Below are 22,640 nucleotides of genomic sequence, written 5' to 3' on the forward strand. Positions count from 1 at the left end.
TGGCCTCTCCCATTGCAGAGCACAGGCTCTGGACACGCAGGCTCAGCGGCCATGGCTCACAGGCCTAGCCGCTCCATGGCATGGGGGATCTTCCTGGACTGGGGCACGAACCCGTGTCCCCTGCATCGGCAGGTGGATTCTCAACCACTGCGCCACCAGGGAAGCCCCTACAATCACTTTTAATAATAAAATAAAAAGAATAAAAAGAAGAAGGTTTATCAACTCCTGTAGTTTTTTTTTTTTTTTTTTTAGCTATATGTATTCAACAAGTGTTTCCTAAGTATTCACTCTGTTCCAGGCTCTGTGAATACAGAGATCAATGAGACCCACTACCTGTCCTCAAAGAATTAATAATTGAATTGGGGAGCTAGCTTAGTAAGAAAAAACTGCAGCAGTGTGACATCAAAAAGCATGTGAGTTTTATACATTTCAATTAGTTCATTTTGAGGTTATATATACAACATCAAGTCTCCCTACATTGGGTAAAACCTTCATTCCCTGTTTCCAAAGTTCCATCCTAAATGGAATTTTGAGTGTCCTTCAGTAAAGATTTTATAACATGGTAACAGGAAAAGTAGTTTATTTGAGCCATTCTCAGGAAAACACTAGCTGGGTGTAAAGCAAAATGCTCCATTGGCCAGCTACCTTATTTCACCAGATGACGCACTGTTGGGCTGGACCACTAGATGGCGTTGCCCAGGGCAGGAGTTCTGTAAATTCTTGTTAACAATCTTAAGATAGCTTTGCCTCTGAGCACTCCATAGTATATCTACATATATAAATTCTGTTATATGATATGTTTCTTAGACTTGTTTTGTGACTAGAAGAAAAGTCAATAGTATAACTTCCAAAAATTATTCTTTAAGAAAAATAAAATTCTTCTTCCCCTCAGATTAAAAAAAAAAGTTTTCCAAAGAACACCAACTGAGGTTGATGAATAGAGCTATCAGATATGTGTTTTATCAGCTTGCTTTATGTTGTCTTGAAGGTTTCATTTTTCAAAACCAAAAAAATTCCTGCCTCCCATGATGGCTTTAATGGGGTGGGAATTATTATAACTTTCTAATATAGGTACTTGCTTAAGATGATTATTAGGAAAGTATTTAGAAATCTATTCCAAGGTACATAGTATACCACAACCTCCTTATGCTTTAAGTAATCGACATTTATCAACACTCATCCTTTATTAGAAAGAGTAAATTGAGAAAGAGATGCACGACACTGGACTTGGAGTCGTAAGGCTGGGAGGCTCCAGATTCTATGTATTAGCAGTTTAGTTTAAACAAATTACTCAGTTTGTCCACTCCTCAGTTCCTTCATCCAAAAAGTGGAGATGATGACAACATCCACTTTACCGTGTCATAAGGATCACATGTGATTACATATATGCAACCCTGTAGAAAGAACATTAGTATACAAATATCAGGAGCAGTCATCTGAGTTAAATGGTCAAAAACCCAGTAACTGCCTAGTCAGAGATTAACTTACCCATTGGCAAAATAAGATATAACTTCAGGGACCTCAAAAAGTCCTTTTACTGAAAAAATATTATTGACAAATTGCTGCTTACTAATGATATAAAGCCCCTTATATTTTTAACATCTTTATTGGAGTAAAATTGCTTTGCAATGTTGTGTTAGTTTCTGCTATAAAACAAAGTGAATCAGCTATATGTATACATATATCCCCATATCCCCTCCCTCTTGTGTCTCCCTCCCACCCTCCCTATCCCACTCCTCTAGGTGGTCACAAAGCACTGAGCTGATCTCCCTGTGCTATGCAGCTGCTTCCCACTAGCTATCTATTTTACATTTGGTAATGTATATATGTCAATGCTACTCTCTCACTTCATCCCAGCTTACCCTTCCTCCTCCCCTTGTCCTCAAGTCCATTCTCTATGTCTGCGTCTTTATTCCTGTCCTGCCGCTAGGTCATCAGAACCATTTTTTTTTAATATTCTATATATATATGTGTTAGCATATGGTATTTGTTTTTCTCTTTCTGACTAACTTCACTCTGTATGACAGATTCTAAGTCCATCCACCTCACTACAAATAATTCAATATCGTTCCTTTTTATGAAAGCCCTTTATTTTAAAAAAGTAAGAATAAAAAGCCTTTATTCTACCATGAGAGCTAAGAATCAAAATGGAATATTTTTTGGTAATGAAGTTGAATCCAGGACACTCTGGAAAAGACAAGATAAGTGTATTTAAACATAAGAAGCACAGAACTAAAGCAAGAAAAAATTAACAAGATAAAATTCAGTTGGACAAAGGGAAGGAGTTATTTATTGTAACCATAATAGCAATGATGGAGAGTCATTCCATGGTGTAAGGAGAAAGTAGAAGGAAATTCAGGCTAAGGACAAATCTAACAAGTTTGGAAGGTGTAAGAAAGGAGATTCATCATCATTTACATGTGCAAGACATTATTCCAAGTATCTTACATATATTAATTCATTTAATCTTTGCAGTAACTTGAAGGAGGATTATAATTATATTTGAACCATTGTATAGATGGGAAAACTGATGTTCAGAAAATGAAATAACTTTTTAAAAATTTCTGTCATCATCTCTTCGTCAGTATCTCTTTGAAATACTAGGTATTAAGCTGATAATGTTTCCTATCCATGATTCTGAGTCATTAAACTAGAAACTGCCCAGATATTATTTCAGATGTAATGTTTCAAGAATTGAATTAATCATTCAGCCAATTAGCAGTGATATTACATTTCTAATGCCTGGGCCACATGAGTACATGAAAGTGAGGAATTTTCCTTGAATTATAATGAATTAACTTGGGGGATGATCAACTAGCAAGTAGCATATTCCTGCTTCTGGAAGTAGGAAGAGAAGAAAAATACTACATAAAAACAGTCTGGGACAGACTCCAGGCATGCAGTGTTTTGTTCCAATGACAAAATTTGCTTCTAGATGATGTCCTAAACTTAACCTCACTCCCCCCAGACCCCCCAGATGTTAAGCACAGCTTCAGTTCAGAAGAAGCCAATATCAACACCATATGTTCTAAAAATCTTATTATTATTATGAGCAATCCGTATGTCCACATTTGGAGCATAGGAGTGATAAATTGGAGTGGGAGAGCAAATAAGCATTTTCTATTCCTGAAAGTTGGATCCTTCTATCTTCTTATGATTCTAGTTCTCAGTCTTGCATTGTCATCTGAGAGATGATATCCCAAGGAAGCCAATAGAGGTCCACAATCCAGTGTCCAAGAACTTATGAGTAGATGTTTTTCAGAATTTACATATTTTCTCAGATATTAGGAATATAATGTGATGCTTTTCTGTAATTGTGTAACATCCCAACAGGTTTTGGGGAGTTTCATAATCAAGCACATTAATATTTTTGCAGTAAAGTATATAAATATTCAAGCAAAGTAGAATAATAAATACTATAAATAGTTCCATATCAGGATGGAACAGTTTTAATATAAAACAAATTTTCCACACACTTAAAACTTTTGGTTTTGTATTTGAATTGTGAACTCTTTCCATTATTCCTTGAGCCTAAACCAAAGCAAGTGATCTAGTGGAAATTTATGACCTCCAGTAGACCAATATTAAAATATAAGAATTCCTAAATGGGGTTAGCTACCAGAAGGAGTGGCCTCTGGTGAGTTGGTTAGACGTAGTCTCTCAGGAGGTGACCTATACCACCTAACACTTCTAACCAGATCACTTGTCACTTCTCTTTAGTCAGAGCATTTAATTACTACCATGGCACCAAGAGCTCACTCGAACAATAATGTAAGGTTAAAAGAAAATAACATGTTGGTAAACAGTATGGAAAGCATGATCACATTAAGCTACTTCCAAGCTCACTCACATAGTTATTGGCAGGCTTTGAGCCCTCACCACCTGGACCTCTCACACAGTTGCCTCACAACATAGCAGCTGGCTTCCCTCAGAGCTAGGGACCCAAGAGTGTGAGAGAGAATGCACCGAAGATGAAAGCCACAAATAGATTTGCTTCTACTGTCTTTCAAAATTTTATCATTCATTTCTAGTCAAATGTTATTATTAATTCTTCCATCCCAAAGCCTATGACTTTTATCATGAAATGCTCAGAGAAGTAACTCATGATCTCTCCTCCTACACCTCAACACCTAGATTTATTCTGGGATTCCTTCATATAATTTGTATCTATTATGCATTTTTTTCTTACATGGAGGACTAGAGAATCGTATAAAGATGTAAAAGATATGGCCCCTGTCCTTGAGAGGTTCATGATCAGTTTGGTTGACAGGATCATAAACCAGAGTTAAAATACAATGTGCTAAGTATTTTGTTTTGTTTTGTTTTTAATAAATTTATTTTATTTTTTTATTTTTGGCTGCGTTGTGTCTTCATTGCTGTGCGCAGGCTTTCTCTAATTGCAGTGAGCAGGTGTTACTCTTCATTGCAGCATGTGGGCTTCTCATTGCGGTGGCTTCTCTTGTTGTAGAGCATGGGCTCTAAGTGCACGGGCTTCAGTAGTTGTGGCATGAGGGCTCGGTAGTTGTGACTCATGGACTCTAGAGCGCAGGCTCAGTAGTTGAGGCACACAGGCTTAGTTGCTCCGCCGCACGTGGGATCTTCCTGGACCAGGGATCAAACCCGCGTCCCCTAAATTGGCAGGTGGATTCTTAACCACTGCACCACCAGGGAAGTCCCTGTGCTAAGTGTTTTAATTGCAGTGTACACAAAGTGATTTGTGAGCACAGAGAACTGAGACACTAAATCTGTCTGAGATACATGACGGTTTCACACAGGATATGATATATTCCTCTAATACTCTTTATACTTCAAGTATAAGTTTCCATTGCCTTGAATGCAGATAACAGAATAGCCTGTGCAAAGATATGAAAATAAGAGAGAGCACGGTATGCAGAGGAAACAAGTCATTTTTTTTTTGTGATTTGAGCATACCAGATGTGTGTTTGAAGGAATATGAAGGTTAAAAATGGAGGGAAATAGGATAAAATCTTTGCAAAACACATAAATTTCAACTAAAGAATTGGTATTTAAAATATACAAAGAATGCTCAAAATTCAACATTAAGAAAACAAGCAACCCAATTTAAAAATGGGCAAAATATCTGAAAAGACACCTCACCAAAGAAAATATACAGAGAGCAAATAAACATATGAAAAAGATACTCAACATCATTAGAGAATTCAAATTGAAACAACAATGAGATACCACTACACACCTATTAGAATAGCCAAAATCCAGAACACTGACAACACCAAATGTTCGTGAGGATGAAAAGCAACAGGAACTCTCATTAATTGCTGGTGGAAAGGCAAAATGATACAGCCATTTTGGGAGACAGTAGAGCAGTTTCTTACAAAACTAAACATAATCTTACAATATGATCCAGCAATCATTCTCCTTGGTATTTATCCAAATGAGTTGAAAACTTACATTCACACAAAAACCTATGTGTGAATGTTTATAGCAACTTTATTCATAATTGCCAAAACTTAGAACCAATCGAGACGTCCTTCTATAAGGAAATGGGTAAACAAATGGTGGTATAACCATACACTGGAATATTATATGGATGATAAAAAGGAATGAGTAAGCCACCAAAAGACATGGAAAAACTTTAAATACATATTTCTAAGTGAAAGAAGCCAATCTAAAAAAGTTACATACTGTATTATTCCAACTGTATGACATTCTAGAAAAGGCAAAACTATAGAGACAATAAAAATATCAGTGATTGACAGGGGTTCTAGGAAGCATGATCACAGGGGTTTTTAGAGCAATGAAACTATTATTTGGTATAACAAAGTAATGGTGGATACATGCCATTATACATTAGTCAAAACCCATAGACTGTACAACACAAAGAGTGAACCCTAATGTAAACTACGAAATTTACTTAATAATAATGTAACAATATTGGCTCATCAGTTGTAACAAATATACCACATAAATGCAACATATTAAAAATGGGGAAATTGGTAGGGGGTAAAGGGTGTATGGGAGCTTCCTGTATTTTTAGCTCAATTTTTTTTTGTTAACCAAAAACTGCTCAAAAGATTAATAAAGCCTATTAATTTTTTTTTAAAGTAGAGGAAAATGTGATGAAGAAAGAGACTGGTGTTAATTTATAAGAAACTTGATAAGCTATTATTATGGCCATCTATTTCTGTGTAACCAGCCACTCCAAACTTGATGGCTTAAAAACAAAGTCATTTCATAATGTTCACAATCTGTAAGTTACAAAATGGGCCAGCCTCAGCTGGTTGATTCTCCTGTTCCATGTGGTGTTGAATGAGGTCACTTGGTAACACATTCAGCTGGTAGCTGGGCTGGAATAGAGAATCCAAGGCAGCTTCTTTTATATATCTGTTGCCTTGGTGGGGAAGGATGGAAATCAAGGCTCTGTTGGGCCACTTTCCCTCTCTTGCTTGTTTTATAGTTTTTCCACATACTGTCTACAACAGGATAGTTTAAACTCCTGCAGCTCAGGTGCCAAGAGTGGGTGCTCCAAAAGACAAGAAGCAGAAACTGACAATCTCGTAGGGCCTCGGCCTATAAACTGGCAAAGCATCACTTCTGCCATCTCTATTTGTCAAAGCAGTTATGAATCCTGTCCAGATTCAAGGGGAAGAGACATAGACTCCCACCTCTCTAAAAGAGAGATGCCAAAGCTTTTGTGACCATCATTGACCTATCACAGCCATGCTATGGAATTTGAATTGTGTCCTGTAGTGCCTGGCAGCTATTGAAAGACTGTAATCTAGGGAAAGACATATTAGAATCACTTGCGGCAGTATGAAATAGGAAATGAGGGGGAAGAAAATTGAAGGAAGGAATCCCAGACACTCATTACCACAGAATATTTACTTTGTATTTTTAAGTGATTTCTTGGGGGAAGGGGGCTGGGGGGATTAAAACCCACTCCTTTGTTTTGATTGTAAAGATGATTATTTGTGGCTTCTAAGATACTGATATAATTTCAAATAATAAACTTTCATGTGTGCTAGGTTTTTGTCTCTCCAATTAGACTAGAAGCTCCTTGAAACAGAAATTGTGTAAATCTATAGCAGCAAGTATTTTGTAAATGTCCAGGAAATATTTACTGATTGGCAGATTAAAGAAGGCAAATCACATGGGACTCCTCTTCAGTCAACAAATATTTGAGTTTTGATATGTACCAGGCCTATTCTTTTTATTATTATTGTTGAGATATAATGAGATATAACATTGTATAGGTTTAAGGTATACAATACCTTGATTTGATATATATTGCAAAATGATTATGACCATACTATTAGCTAACACCTCCATCGCTTCACATAATTATCATTTCTTTTTTGATGAGAACATCAACTCTTTTAGCAACTTTCAAGGATATAATATGGTATTTTTTACTATAATCACCATGCTATACATAGAGTCCCCAAAACTTACTAATCTTATAATTGGAGGTTTGTACCCTTTGACCAACATCTTCCTATGTGGATATCAAATTTTCCCAGCATGATTTATTAAAAATACTATCCATTCCCCATTGAGTATTCTTGACGCTTGTCAAAAATTAATTGACCATATATGCCAGGATTTATTTCTGTGCTGTCGATTTTATTCTATTCATGTGTATCTATTTTCATGCCAGTACCATACTGTTTTGAACACTACTGCCTTGTAGTTCAGTTTGAAAGCAGGAAGTGTGATGCATCTCACTTTGTTCTTCTTTCCAAAAATTGCTCTGGCTATTTGGGGTTTTTGCAGTCATGCAAATTTAGGATTGTTTTTTCTATTTCTGTGAAAAATGCCATTGTGATTTTGATAGGGGTTGCATTACATTTACAGATGACTGAGTAATATGGATATTTTAACAATATACATTCTTCCAATTCATGAACACAGATATCTTTCCATTTATTTGTGTCTTCTTCCATTTCTTTCAACAATGCTCTATAGTTGTCAGTGTAGTTCTTTCACTTTCTTGGTTAAATTTATTTCTTTTTGTGCTATTGGGAATAGGATTGTTTTCTTTATTTCTTTTTCAGATATTTCATTGCTAGTGTATAGAAATGATACTGATTTATATATGTTGATTTTGTACCTTGCAACTTTCATGAATTTGTTGATTAGTTCTAACAGTTTTCGGTGGACTCTTTAGTGTTTTCTATTTATAAAATTGTAGCATCTGCCAACACAGGTAATTTTACTTCTTCTTTTCCAATTTGGATGTCTTTTTTTGTGTGTGTGGTACGCGGGCCTCTCACTGTTGTGGTCTCTCCCGTTGCGGAGCACAGGCTCCGGACGCGCAGGCTCAGCGGCCATGGCTCACGGGCCCAGCCGCTCCGCAGCATGTGGGATCTTCCCGGACCGGGGTACGAACCCATGTTCCCTGCATCGGCAGGCGGACTCTCAACCACTGCGCCACCAAGGAAGCCCTGGATGTCTTTTTTGCCAAATTGCTCTGGCTAGAACTTCCAATACTATGTTGAATAGGGGTGGTGAGTGTGGGCATCTTTGTCTTGTCCCTGATCTTAGAGGAAAAGCATTCAACATTTTACTGTTGAATATGATGTTAGCTGTGGCCTTGTTTTATATAGGCTTTATTATGTTTAGGTACATTCCTTCTTTACCCAATTTATTGAGAATTTTTCATCCTGAAAGAAGGTTGTATTTTGTCAAATCCTTTTTATGCATCTATTGAGATGATCGTATGATTTTTATCTTTTATTCTATTAATGATTTGCATATATTGAACCATCCTTGCATCCCAAGGATAAATCCTATTTGATCATGGTATATGATCCTTTTAATGTGTTATTGAATTCAGTTTGTTAGTATTAAGAATTTTTGCATCTATATTCATCAGGGGTATTGACCTGCAATTTTCTTTTCTTATAATGTCCTTTTTTGGCTTTGGCATCAGAGTGATGCTGACCTCATAAAATGAGTTTCCAAGTCTTCCCTTCTCTTCAGCTTTTGGGAAGAGTTTGAGAAGAATTGACTTTAATTCTTCTTAAATGTTGGTTATAATTTACCGGTGAAACCATCTGGTCCTGAACCTTTCTTTGTTCGGCAGTGTTTGATTATTGTTTATTGGGTATTTAGATTTTCTCTGTCTTGATTCAGACTTGGTAGGTTGGATGTTTCTAAGAATTTATCCACTTCCTCTAGGTTAACCAGTTTGTTGGCATATAACTGTTTATAGTAGTCTCTTATGATCCTTTGTATTTCTGTGGTTTCAGCTCTAATGGTTCCTCACTTATTTATGATTATATTTAGAGTCTTCTCTCTTTTTTCTTAGTCTACCTACATATTTATCAATTTGGTTTATAATTTTTTAAAAAAGTGCTCTGAGTTTCATTAATTTTTTTTTTTTGTTCTCTATTTCATTTATTTCAGCTCTGATCTCTGTTATTTCCTTCCTTCTCCTAACTTTGGGCTAGTATGTTCATTTTATCTAGTTCCTCAAGGTGTAAAGTTAGGTTGTTTCAGATCTTTCTTTTTCCTTAATGTAAGCTTTTATAGCTATAAACTTCCCTTTTAAAACTGCTTCTACAGCATACCATAGGTTTGGTATGTTGTGTTGCCATTGCTGTTTGTTTAAAGATTTTTTTAATTTCTCTTTTGATTTCTTATTTGACCCATTGGTTTTTCAGGAGTGTGTTGTTTAATGTCAACATTTTTGTGAATTTTTCAGCAGTTTTTTTTTTTTTTGATTGATTCTAATTTTATACCATTGTGACCAGAAGAGACCAGGTATTGTTTTTTATGCTTGCAATACATCAGTGAATAAAACAATAATGCCTTCCTTAGCAAACATTTTAAGTCTACAAAACTCATAATGGAGGTGGAGGGCCACCTGAAAGTACTCTGTCTAGAGAATCTGTAATTCTTTCCCATGGCTCTCATCTGAGTGCTGTTTCTATAAAATTTCAAAAATTTTCTTGTAAACTGAAAGTGACCTTGGAGTCAGAAATTACTTTGTCTGTGTAAATAAACAATTATTTTACTCAACACTACAGGGTCTATAAGTCAACTAAGACAATCAAGTAGCAGTAGGGTATCAATCTAAAGAGAGAATCTTGCCCTTGCAGGTATTTCTTCAATTGAATGCACAGCTGCAACTACTATTATGAAAGCAAAATCCTGATTGCACTCAATCAACAACAAGATTATTTCCATTATTGCTTGTCCAAGTTCATTTATTTTTGCTGCTATCCAACCTGTGTAAGTATCCAAAAAATGCAAATGTTTTAAAGTCTTTGGATATACACACACTCCAAATTAAAGATGTATATCCCTGATCCAATGAACAATAATTGGATTTTAAACAGAGAGACAGAAAGAGAAAGAGAGGTTATCAACAGCATAAAGTTCATAGAAACAAAAGGTTTTCTCTAAATATCAAAATCAGAGATTCAAAACTATATTATACTCTAATCATTTTGTTTTTCTCCTACATTTTAAGCCATATTTAGAAAAAAGGGCTCTAGTAAGCATAACTTTGGAAAAGCAGATCTCATAAAATTAATCAGATCATATTTTGTAACAAATTAACCACTCTGAAAAATTGAGGAAAATATATAAAGTACATATCTAGGTATTGTCAATATTGTCTATTTCTCTTGTTTTTTAATTCAACCTGTATTTATTGAATATCTACTATATGCTAGGCACTGTGCTAGGAAATGAGAATAAGCAACGAAGAAGACAATGTTCCTGTTCCATTAATATTCACAATATTGGGAAAGATATATACATAAATAGAAAGTTTCATTTAAATCTTTGTGCTTTCCTAAGAAATTAAATTTTTATTGGCAAGTGTACACAGAAATTGAAACTTTCATGTATTGCTGATGGGAATACAAATTGATAGAGATAACTTCTTTTCGAGAGTATTTTTGTGGTTCTTATCAAAAGCCTTCAACGCTTACTCAAGTAATTCCATTCCTGGGAATTCATCCTAAAAAAAATAACTGTGAAGCTACACAAAAATTTATCTAAAAGGAATTACATTACACAATTTTTTATAATATTAAGACTGGCAACTACTTAAAAGGCAACAATGAAGAATTTGGTCAAATTCTTTGCAATTTATGATAAAACAGTGCATGGCCATTTAAAATAATGTTATTAATAATATGGGAACATGTCAGTTATGCTGTCAAAAATTTTTTTTTCCTTAAACAGACTACAAAGCAACATGCTCAAAATAAGGCTATTTTGTTAAAAACAATTTTATATATGTGGTGGGATGAACTGGCAAAAACCACCCTTTATTGTCCCCATCATTTGGGAGGCCTAGAATCAAAATAATGTAATCATAGTTGGCACCATTCTTCCTGGCACCAAAAAGAATAGTCATTGACAACCAGTGTGGTTGTTCTTGTGATTCAGCCAAGATTCAGGTCTGGCGAGGAAGAGCAAAATGCTTCTCAGCATAATAATGGGGCAGTCTGTTTTTCACAAGGGACAAAACACAAAAACCCAAGCTGATAGGAAAAATGTCCTTTCCTCACACCCAGACCAGCCTGCATTTTCTCAGAAGAAAATTAATCCTTCTCTTTGTGAGATGGATGTACCCTACAGGTGATTTAATTAAGAGAACCTGCTCTCAAAGGTGAAGAGGCTGAACTGGTATTAAGAGACTAGCACTCACCCTTGTTCACAGGAGAGAGGTAGATGCCCTCTGTCCCCTGCTAGGTCTAGTGCAGGAGTCAGCAAACTATGGTCTGCAGGCCAAATCCAGCCCACCACCTATTTTTGTGTGGCTCACAAGCTAAAAATATTTTTTACATTTTTAAATAGTTGAAAAACATTTAAGGAAAATGTTATGTGACATGAAAATTACATGAAATTCAGATGTCAGTGTCCATAAATAGAGTTTTGTTGGAATGCAGCAATAGTCTTTTACTTAGGTATTATCTATGGCTGCTTCCTGCTACATTGGCAGAGTTGAGTAGAGTTTCAGTGAAGACTGGATAGCTCGCAATGCCTAAAATATTTACTATTTGGCCCTTTTCTAAAAAGGTTTGCAAACTCTGATCTAGTGGAGAGATCTTCAGTATGCTTCTCAGCACAGCCCAGGTGGCACTCAAGTTTGAAATCTCTCCTGTGAAGACATGTGAAATTTTCCAAGGAAAGGATTTGCATGTGAAATTTTCCAAGGAAAGGTTGCAGTGACTTGAAGTACACCCTCCTTTCTTTGATGGGTACAAAGAAGACTCTGAATGTTTATCCCAGTAAAAATTACCCTATATGTGGTAGCAAAGATTCTTTCCTTCAGGAATAAAAATACAAGGGAACCCTGTCATACCTAGGTGACATATAAATGTAACACAAACGTTGATGTCCATCTCTACCCTCACTTCCCACTTCAAGGGTCAACCTCCTCTAAAATACTCTGAAAAGTGAAGCTTCTCTAAAGTGTCTCCCAAAGTGTCCACTCATAAGCTCCTCTGGGGCAGAATTTCTCTTGACTTGGCCATGGACCACCACTCATATACTGCTGCTCTTTATTTGGAACTCTTGGACCCTGACTCTTATTTGGACACAACTTCCTCTGCAAGTGCTGGCTAGAGGTCAGTGTGTAGCACTCTGCCCTTTTATTCTCCACAAAACCACTAGGCAAGCCTATAAAGATATAAAGTATTTCCTACTCCTAGCTTTTTGCTTCACTCCCAAGTTTTTCCTTCATTTAAACCCTCCCATGCAGAGATCCCTCCACCTTCTAGGAAACTTCATTCCTTGCAAACAAGGATTGATCTTGCTCCAGGATGCATTCCCTGTCCCCTTCCTTTACACCTGTACAGAACACTTCTCTAAGCCTTTTTAATGCAGTCTGTACTAATGTGGGGGTGTGGAGGGCATTGCAACAGGATCATTGATGATAGCCATGACATCTCAGGTCATGTAGCATGATGGGTAGCTTTGGAACTCCAAGTCTCAAAGCAAATCATAAGACCTCTGTTATAGACTGAACATTTGTGTCTGCCCCAAACTCATTATGTTAAAGCCCTAATCCCCACTGTGATGGTATTTGGAGGCTAGGCCTTTGGGAGGTGATTGGGTTTGGATGAGGTCAAGCAGAGGGGCCACCAGAATGGGATTAGTGTCCTTGTAAGAAGAGAAAGAGAGAGCAGAGCTCCCTCTCTCCACCATGTGAAGACACAGTAAGAAGGTGGCTGTCTACAAGCCAGGAAAAGAGCTCTTGCCAACAATTGAATCAGCTTGCACCTTGATCTTAGACTTCCCAGCTTTCAGAACTGTAAGAAATGTCTGTTGTTTAAGCCACCCAGTTTGTGGTATTTTGTATGACAGCCCAAGCTAAGACACCTTCCAAATCAGGTCACATTCTCAAGCTCTCTATTAGTGAACAGCATATGAACTTGTTTAATCTGCCAGATTTTTTCTAGTGGGTAACTACTAGACCAAGCATTACATATTTACATATGCTCACACACAAACACATACACACTCACACACTCACATGCACTCAAACCATATACCTGCACTTATTTACCATACATCTCCCAAGAACAAATACTACTTGTCAAAAACTGTAAAATATGTATTAAAATTGTTTCCATTGCTGGAATGTAACCTCCTTCTCCATCCCTGTTATTAAAGCTTTATTAAAATCTATATTGTTCATGAATACTTGGGATAAAAGAATTCTTTTGGGGAAAGCTCAAAGAGACATAACTTTCCACATGTGGATCAATATGGTGTGATAAACATTATGCATTTACTTAACCAGAAGTCTTTTTTAGCCAAAAAAGGCAACAATATTAGGCCTCTGGATATTTGAAGAAATCTAGAAGGAATGCTTTGAGCTACAATAAACTGCAGAATAAGAATCTAAACCAACTATAAATGTATCTCTGTTGGCCAGGGGAATATTAACTACAACTTTCACAAATAAGTTTTATTATGTGACAGGATGTTTTAGCTGTGTTATAGACTGAATGTTTCTGTCCTTCCAAAATTCATATGTTGGAAGCCCTACACCCCAACGTGATGATATTGGGAGATAGGGCCTTTGGGAGGTAATTAGGTTTAGATGAGGTCATGAGGATGGAGCTTTCCTGATAAGATTAGTATCCTTATAAAAAGATTGCTCTCTCTCTCTCTCTTTCTCTCCCCTCCCGATGTGAACACACAGAGGAAAGGCCATGTGAACACACAGGATGAAGGTGGTATCTGAAAGATAAAAAGAAAGTCTTCATCAGAACCCAACCTTGCTGGCACCCTGATCTCAGGCTTCCAGTCTCCAGAATTGTGAGAAAAAAAATGCCTGTTGGTTAAGGTCCCCAGTCTATAGTATTTTGTTCTTGCAGCCCAAGCAGAATAATCTAGAAACTGGAACTAAGAAGTAGGGTGGTGCTGTAACAAATATCTATAAATGTAGAAGTGGCTTTAGAACTTGTGGTGGGTAGAGGCTGAAAGAGTTTTGAGAGACATACTAGAAAATGTAGAGATTGCTGTCAAGGGACTGCTAAAGGTGATTCTGGAGAGAGCTAAGAAAAGAGCAGAGCTGTAGAGAAAACTTCCATCTTCTTAGGGCATACATAAATAATCATGAATAAAATGTTGGGAGAAATATGGTAAAAAGCCATTCTGGTAAAGTCTCAGAAGGAAATGAGGAACATGTTATTTGACAATGAAGGGAAGGCAATCCTTGTTACAAAGTGGCAAACAACTTGGCTGAATTGTATTCATGTTCCAGTGTTTCACTGAAGGCAGAACTTTTTAAAATTAATTTTTATTGGAGTATAGTTGCTTTACAATGTTGTGTTAGTTTCTGCTGTACAACAAAGTGAATCAGTTACACAAATATACATATCCACTCTTTTTTAGATTCTTCTCCCATATAGGTCATTACAGAGTACTGGGCAGAGTTATCTGTTCTATACAGTAGGTTCTTATTAGTTATCTATTTTATTTATAGTAGTGTGTATATGTCAATCCCAATCTCCCAATTTTTCCCTCCCATCCCCCACCCTGGAACTATAAGTTTGTTTTTTATATCTGTGACTCTATTTCTATTTTGTAAATAAGTTCATTTGTACCATTTTTTTAGATTCCACCTATAAGCAAAAAGAATATGTGGTACATATATACAATGGAATATTACTCAGCCATAAAAAAGAATAAAATAATGCCATTTGCAGCAACATGGATGGACCTAGAGATTGTCACACTGAATGAAGTAAGTCAGATAGAAGAGGCAGAACTTTTGAGTGATGAAAAATATAATTTATCTGAGGAGATTTCAAGCAAAGTCTTAAAGGAGTAGTTTATTTCCTCCTGACTGCTCACAGTAGAATGTGAGAATGGAGAAATGAATTTAATAAGGAATTGTTAAGCGAAAAGGATCAGTACATAGAGATTTGGAAAATTCTCAGACTATCCATATTGCAGAGAATATCAAGAATGTGGCTGAACAACCATTAGATATAAAGTTTAGTATGGGTATGAACCACAGACCTAATCAGCCACTCCAGTGGAAACCCTGCCAATTTGAACTGCAGGGAATGTAAATAGGACAAAATAAAGTGTCCTAATCTGTTTGGGCTGCTAGAACAGAATACCATAGACTGGATGTCTTATAAACAACACAAATTTATTTCTCATGGTTCTAGAGGCTAAGAAGTTTAAGATCAAGTCACTGGCACATTCAGTGTCTGGTGAAGGCCCACTTCCTGATTCACAGATGCTGTCTTTTCACTGTAACCTCATATGGCAGAAGGGGTGAGGGAGCCCTCTGTGGGGTCTCTTTTATAAGGACACTAATCTCATCATGAGGGCTCCACCATCATGACCTAATTACCACACAAAGGCTTCACCTCCAAATATACGATCACATTGGGGATTAAGTTTCAATATATGAATTTTGGGGAGATACAAATATTCAGTGTAGAGCATAAAGGAAAGCTGTCAGACTTCTTAGATCCTACAGGACAAGATCAGAGAGCAGTTCAACTTCAAACATGCACTATTCTTCAAAACACTGGAAGAAACCCCAAAAGCAACCCAAAGCTTATCAGGACTCTCTCCTGGGTTTCTAAGGGTAGAGACATCACCACAATTTCAACAGGTCAGAAGGCAGCCACCCTGGAGCTGTGGAGGTTGGGCTGCCTGAAGCTTTGTAGGCTTGACCCCAGCCCAGCAGAGTCCTGGAGGCATGACCCCCACCAGGCCACCTCAGCAGGTCCCTAAGGCAGAGCATTGAATCCAAGATGATTGTTCTCCAGCCTTAAGATCTAATGGTTCCATATATATTTGTTAGAAGAACCCAGGGACAGGACAGGAATAAAGACACAGATGTAGAGAATGGACTTGAGGACACGGGGAGGGGGAAGGGTACGCTGGGATGAAATGAGAGAGTGGCATGGACATATATACACTACCAAACGTAAAATAGATAGCTAGTGGGAAGCAGCCTCATAGCACAGGGAGATCAGCTCTGTGCTTTGTGGCCACCTAGAGGGGTAGGATAGGGAGGGTGGGAGGGAGATGCAAGAGGGAGGAGATATGGGGATATATGTATATGTATAGCTGATTCACTTTGTTATACAGCAGAAACTAACACACCATTGTAAAGCAACTATACTCCAATAAAGATGTTTTTAAAAAGTTATTATAAAAAAATTAAAAAATAAAAAAAGATCTAATAGTATTTGCATTACTAGGTTTTAGCTTCTCTTGGGATCTGTCACCCCTTTCCTCCTTCTGAGTTCTCCTTTTTGGAATAATGAAGTCTATTCTATACCTGTCCCATCATTGTATTTTGGATACATTGTATTTTTGAAGTGCATAATTTACCCAGTTTCATAGGCTGGAGAAGAATTTTCCCCCGATGAATTAACCCTGGAGTCTCACTTGTATCTGATTTAGATATACAATCAGCCCTCTGCATCTATGGGTTCTGTGTCCACAGATTTAACCAATTGGAGATCAAAAATATTCAAAGAACACTTTGCAGAAATCTTCAAAATGCAAAACTTCAATTTACTGTGTGCCAGCAATTATTTACATACCATTTACACAGTATTTACAACTTTTTACATAGCATTTACATTGTATTAGGTATTATAAGTAATCTAGAGATGATTTAAAGTATATATGTGTAGGTTATATACCAATACTACATCATTTTATATAAGGGACTTGGATTTTGTTATTTGAGGGGGGTCTTGGAACCAATACACTTGGATATGTAGGGATGACTCTTTGTGTGACACTTTGAACTTTGGACTTTAGAGTTGATGACGGAACAAATTTAGACTTTTAGAGCTGTTGAGATGGAATGAATATACTTTGTATGTGAGAAGGACATGAATTTTGGGGGACTAGGACAGAATGTGACAGACTGAATGCGTGCCTCCAAAATTCATATGTTAAAACCTTAACCCACAATGTGACGCTGTTAGTAGTTGGCCTCTGGAAGGTAATTAGGTTTAGATAAAATAATGAAGAATGGATCCCTTATGATGGGATGAGAAAGAGACAGCCAAGCTTCCTCTTCCACCATGTGAGGATTCAGTAAGAAGACAGCCGTCCACAAGCCAGAAAGAGGGTCCTACTCCTAAAGAACCAAATCTGCCAGCATCTTGATCTTGGATTCCCCAGCCTCCAGAACTGTGAGAGTAAATACTTGTTGTTTAAACCTCCCAGTCTGTGGTGTTCTGTTACAGTAGCCCAAGCTAAGACAAGTTGCATATAGCATGAAGTATAACCTCAAACTGGTTGAAACAATTAAGATATTGATTATCTACCATTAATGGAAACCCAGAGGTATGAGTAATATTTGTTCAGTTCAGTCAGCTCAATTCTGTTATCAAGAATCCAGGTTCTTTCTATGCCTCTACTCAACCATCCTCAATGTCAGCTTCATCCTAAAAGTTGTCTCTCATGAGTTCAAGTTGGCCATCTTTGGCCATTAGAACTTCATGCTTTCTTTGTTCATATTGAACAAGAAAGGGAAAGACCTCTCCTACACTTGCAGAATAAATGTTCTTTCCTACAATCTGATTGGTCAAAATAAGTCATGTATCAACCCTTGAGTCACTGGTAGTCTTCAAAGGAAGTCTATATGTTAAGTAGCTCAGAGTAATGAGAACTCACCTTCCCTAGAATGGAGTCGGCTTTCCCTGAACTAGAAGACTGAGGTGGATACCAAACTAAGGTTCTATTAGAAGGGAGAAACAGGTGAATAAATGCCTGGTGGGCAATAACATTATCTACTGCACAGTAGTATATGCAACTCTTATTAGAGCTTAGTTTTATCTATGAATTCATGTTCTGGAGTTCACTACGGCTTCCATTTTGCAGGCAATATTGAATAATTTGCCAAAAGAAAATAACTGCCTAAAAAGTTTACAGATATTATTATATCAATAAAAACAGCCATCAAAATATCATGTTACGCCACAGAGTATAATTACATGTTCACATAAGTGACTTCAAGTTCCAAAATAATTTCTGGAAACTAAAACATTGTCACACATATAAGTGTTAAGTTGAATATCAAAGAAGTCTATGGTGTTTATAGTAAATTATTTGCTGTTTTCAGCACCTCTGATCATAGTTTTTCAGTTAAATTTCTCCAGGTTATCTCAAAGTCAGTGCATGTACTTTTTTTTTTTTTCTGTCTTCCTCAGGACAGTCTAACCTTGCTTTTATCTAGCTATAGTGAATATAAAATATAACCATTATTAATGGACTCTCAAAATCCTAATCTCAACCCAGAATATGGGGAATATTATTTATGAGTCCACCTGTAATCACTGATGACCTCAATCGGAATTTGAACTCAATAAAAGATTTGGTCTCAGGTAGATAATATACCTTCACAGGATAAGTCAAAAGATTAAAAATAACCCAAGTGACAAAGTGAGAGAGTGGCATGGACATATATACACTACCAAACGTAAAATAGCTAGCTAGTGGGAAGCAGCCGCATAGCACAGGGAGATCAGCTCTGTGCTTTGTGGCCACTTAGAGGGGTAGGATAGGGAGGGTGGGAGGGAGACGCAAGAGGGAGGAGATATGGGGATATATGTATAAGTATAACTGATTCACTTTGATATAAAGCCGAAACTAACACACCATTGTAAAGCAATTATACTCCAATAAAGATGTTTAAATAAATAAATAAATAAATAACCCAAGCAAACTAGGTTAAAATATAATGGCCATCATTTACACTGACCCTTTACATTGACCTCTTGAGGCTCCGGCTCACTGAAATTATAAGTACTTTGATAATCTTCATGTCTTTTTCTCATTTTTGTGTTTATACAAGTTCCTATAATTATGAGCTGGTGCACCTTTCTCTTCATTCATTATCATACTTAAATTTAATTGAAAAAGTAATATCCTTACAATTTATAAATGGTCTTTTGACAGTAATTCACTATAGTAAAGCAATTTCCTGGCTTTCATTAATGACCAGACTAAAATCTTTTAAAAATTGAACAAGGGATCTATTAAAATTGCTATTCACCATCTGGGTCTCCTTGAAAGTTGTTTGAGGCCAAGCTATTATTTCTATAGAAGAAAAGAAAATGGACTAAGCTGGAAGCACCCAAAGGCCTATAACACACAATTATAAAATTTTTTCTCATATAGAGTATGCACTTGATTAGCCTCTAGCAGTCAAAAATGTAAAGAATAGCGATAAATACTTAACAATCCAAGAGATAAGTCTTAGAAACAGAGGAAATAGGAGGGGTGATAAAGATTATCTGAAAAGTGAAAAGGACTGACTGCATCTATTTAAAAGTAATTTTAAGCCATCAAACCACCAATATTTTGAACACAACCATTCACTGATTGATTGTGTGACTCCAAGTGGTTATTTACCCAGGGCATTTTCAAAGCAGAGGCTGGAGAAGGCTCCCTGCTCTTGAGCCCCAGTATCAAAGCTTAATAGCTGTGTGACCTTGAACAGGTCACTTTACCTCTCTATTCATTATGTTCCTCACCTGCAAAATAGAGATAATAATAATTACAATAATTTCTTCATGATCATTTATAAGTACTAAACAAGGTAGTATATATAAAGCACAATGCTTAGTACATTGTAAGCCCTTTCTACATGCCACCTATTATGATCAATTTGAAGAAAGAAATACATTGGTTATACATCGATGGAATTATTTTTGAATTGTCTTTATTTTACAAAGACTATCTCAGTTTCTACAATCAACCAATAATAGAAATAAAGAGTAAAGTATATAGTATAGGAAGTGATACATGCTATATATAAAAATAAAATGGGGAAGGAGATAAGGCAAGTCAGGGAGAAGGTAGAGGTTTTAGTTTTAAGTAGGGTGGTCAGGGGAGGTTTCACTTTTGAGCAAAGACTTGAAGAAGGTTATGGAGAAAGCCATAAAAATACCTGGAGAAAGAGTGCTCCAGATAGATGGAATAGTCAGTGCAGTCACATTAGTTCCAGAAACAGCAAAGAAGCCAGTTTAGATGGAGGGGTGTACAGATGGGGTGATAAGGTTAGAGGTGAAACAGGGACCGTGTCATACAGCCTGGGAGATCATGGTGAGAACTTGGCTTTTTCCCTAAGTGAGATGGGAAGCCACTAAATGGTTTCAAGCTGAGGAATAATATAATCAGACTCACATTTTAAAAGGATTCTGGTGGCTTTGTAAAGAATAGACTGTAGGGAAGCAAAGGTGGAAGCAGGAAAATTAGTCAGGTTTTTACAGTATCTCAGGCAAAAGATCATGGTAGCTCATGTCACAATGATAACAGTGGAGGTAGTGAGAAATGGAAGAGCCATAAGTATTTTCTGATGGATTGAATTTGGAGTATGAGATAAAGAGAGGCATCAAGAAAGACAGGTTTTCTGTCCTTAGCAGTTTGAAAGGTAAATTTGTCATCAGCTGAAATTAAGAAGATGATGAAAGAAATTTTCACATATTGAGGTATGGAGAGGCCATTCTGGCTTATACATGATTTAACTTAAACTTTGTGCTAACTAGAACAGCCTGTTTAGTGGCATATTAAACATACATTGTACATCTGCTTTAACCTTTGAAGAAAAAATGCATTTGAAAAAAATCAAAATGGAGTAACTATGGTTCAGGCATTCAAAATGGAGCCAGGCGGCCACTGAGGATATGGTTTCAGACATGTTCCTGCATCACTGAAAACCTGAATTTTCTGAACTCTATCAAACTTAAGGACGCCACCACTCATTCTGCTGGCAACTGCCAGCTGCAACCTTATGGTCTCAAGTTCTCCCATTATAACTATGCAACCATTTCAGACCCCAACTAATCCTTTCTTAGCAAGCATCCTTACTTCTTGCCAGTCCCAATCCTAATTCTTGACAAACCAACTTGTGTAATTTTGCAGTTTCTGCCTTTATAAGCCTGCCCATTTTGTAGTCTTGTGGAACACAACTCAAGTACTTCTTGAATCTGTGTGTCCCAGGCTATCATCCTCAGTTTGGCTCAAATAAAACTCTCTTCTATTGTTATTATAGATTGGATATTGATTATTTTCATTGACAGAGGTCATAGGTGGAGCAGGTTTGGGGGAATGGAGGAGAAATCAGCTATTCAGTTTTAGTCATGCATGCTAAATTCAAAATGGCTAGTAGATATCAAAGTGGAGATTCGACAGTCTGATATAATTCTGGTATGTTTAACAGATACAAATTTGGTAGTCATCAGATGTGGTATCTACTGCCACAGAGTGAATATAGACAAAGAAGATGACCAAGGACTGAGCCCTAAAGCCCTCCAACACTGATAGATCAGGAACAAGAGAAGGACAGATCAAAGCAAAAAGCATCCCTTCACTAAGAAGGAACAAAAAGTGAAGTACTAGAAAAGCCATGAAAATGTGATTCTTAGAACATATGTGAAGAAATTCTATTGAAGAGGAAGGCACAAGCAATTGTATAAATTCTGTTAGTAGGTCAAGTAAGGTGAAGACTGTGATCTGACCATTGGATTCAGCAATGTGGAGGTCATGTGTGACCCCAACAAGAGCAGTTTTGATGGTGTGATGGGGACAGAGTCTGATATGGGTGAGTTAAGAGAGAATGAGAGGTAAGGAGTTGAAGGCAGCAAGTGTAGACAAATATTTCCAGGAGTTTATTAATCATAAACCCTCCAAACAACCCTGGAAGGTAATAGTGTGTATTCATCTTACAGATATGGAAACCAAAGTTGAGAGAATATAAAGATTCAGCCCCAAATGAAAAAACTAGAAAGGAAAAACTGAGATCTAAACACAGATGTCTAGTTCCAAGGATATAGTTCTTATGTGGTCCATGTATTCAGCAGACATACATGAGTGCCTACTATGTATATGATACATAGTACAGATAAATGTTTATCTGCACAGTTATCTAGATGGTGTTTCTCAGAATAGTCCTAGGACAACCTGAATCAGAATTAACCAGCAGGCATCTTAAAATTTCAGATTCCTGAACTTTATCCTAGACTCACTGAATCACTCTGTGGGGGTTTTAGCATGCCAAGGGATTCTTAAGTCCACCAAAGCCTGAGTTGCTCATCTAGTGAAATATGTTTTTTCCTCCAAAAATGCAATTAAAATACATATAATTGTTAAAACTTCTCCACCTTTTGTCCTTCATATATCTCATTGCAATGGAT

This window comes from Stenella coeruleoalba (assembly GCF_951394435.1).
Source record: "Stenella coeruleoalba genome assembly, chromosome: 8".
Taxonomy (NCBI): Eukaryota; Metazoa; Chordata; class Mammalia; order Artiodactyla; family Delphinidae; genus Stenella; species Stenella coeruleoalba.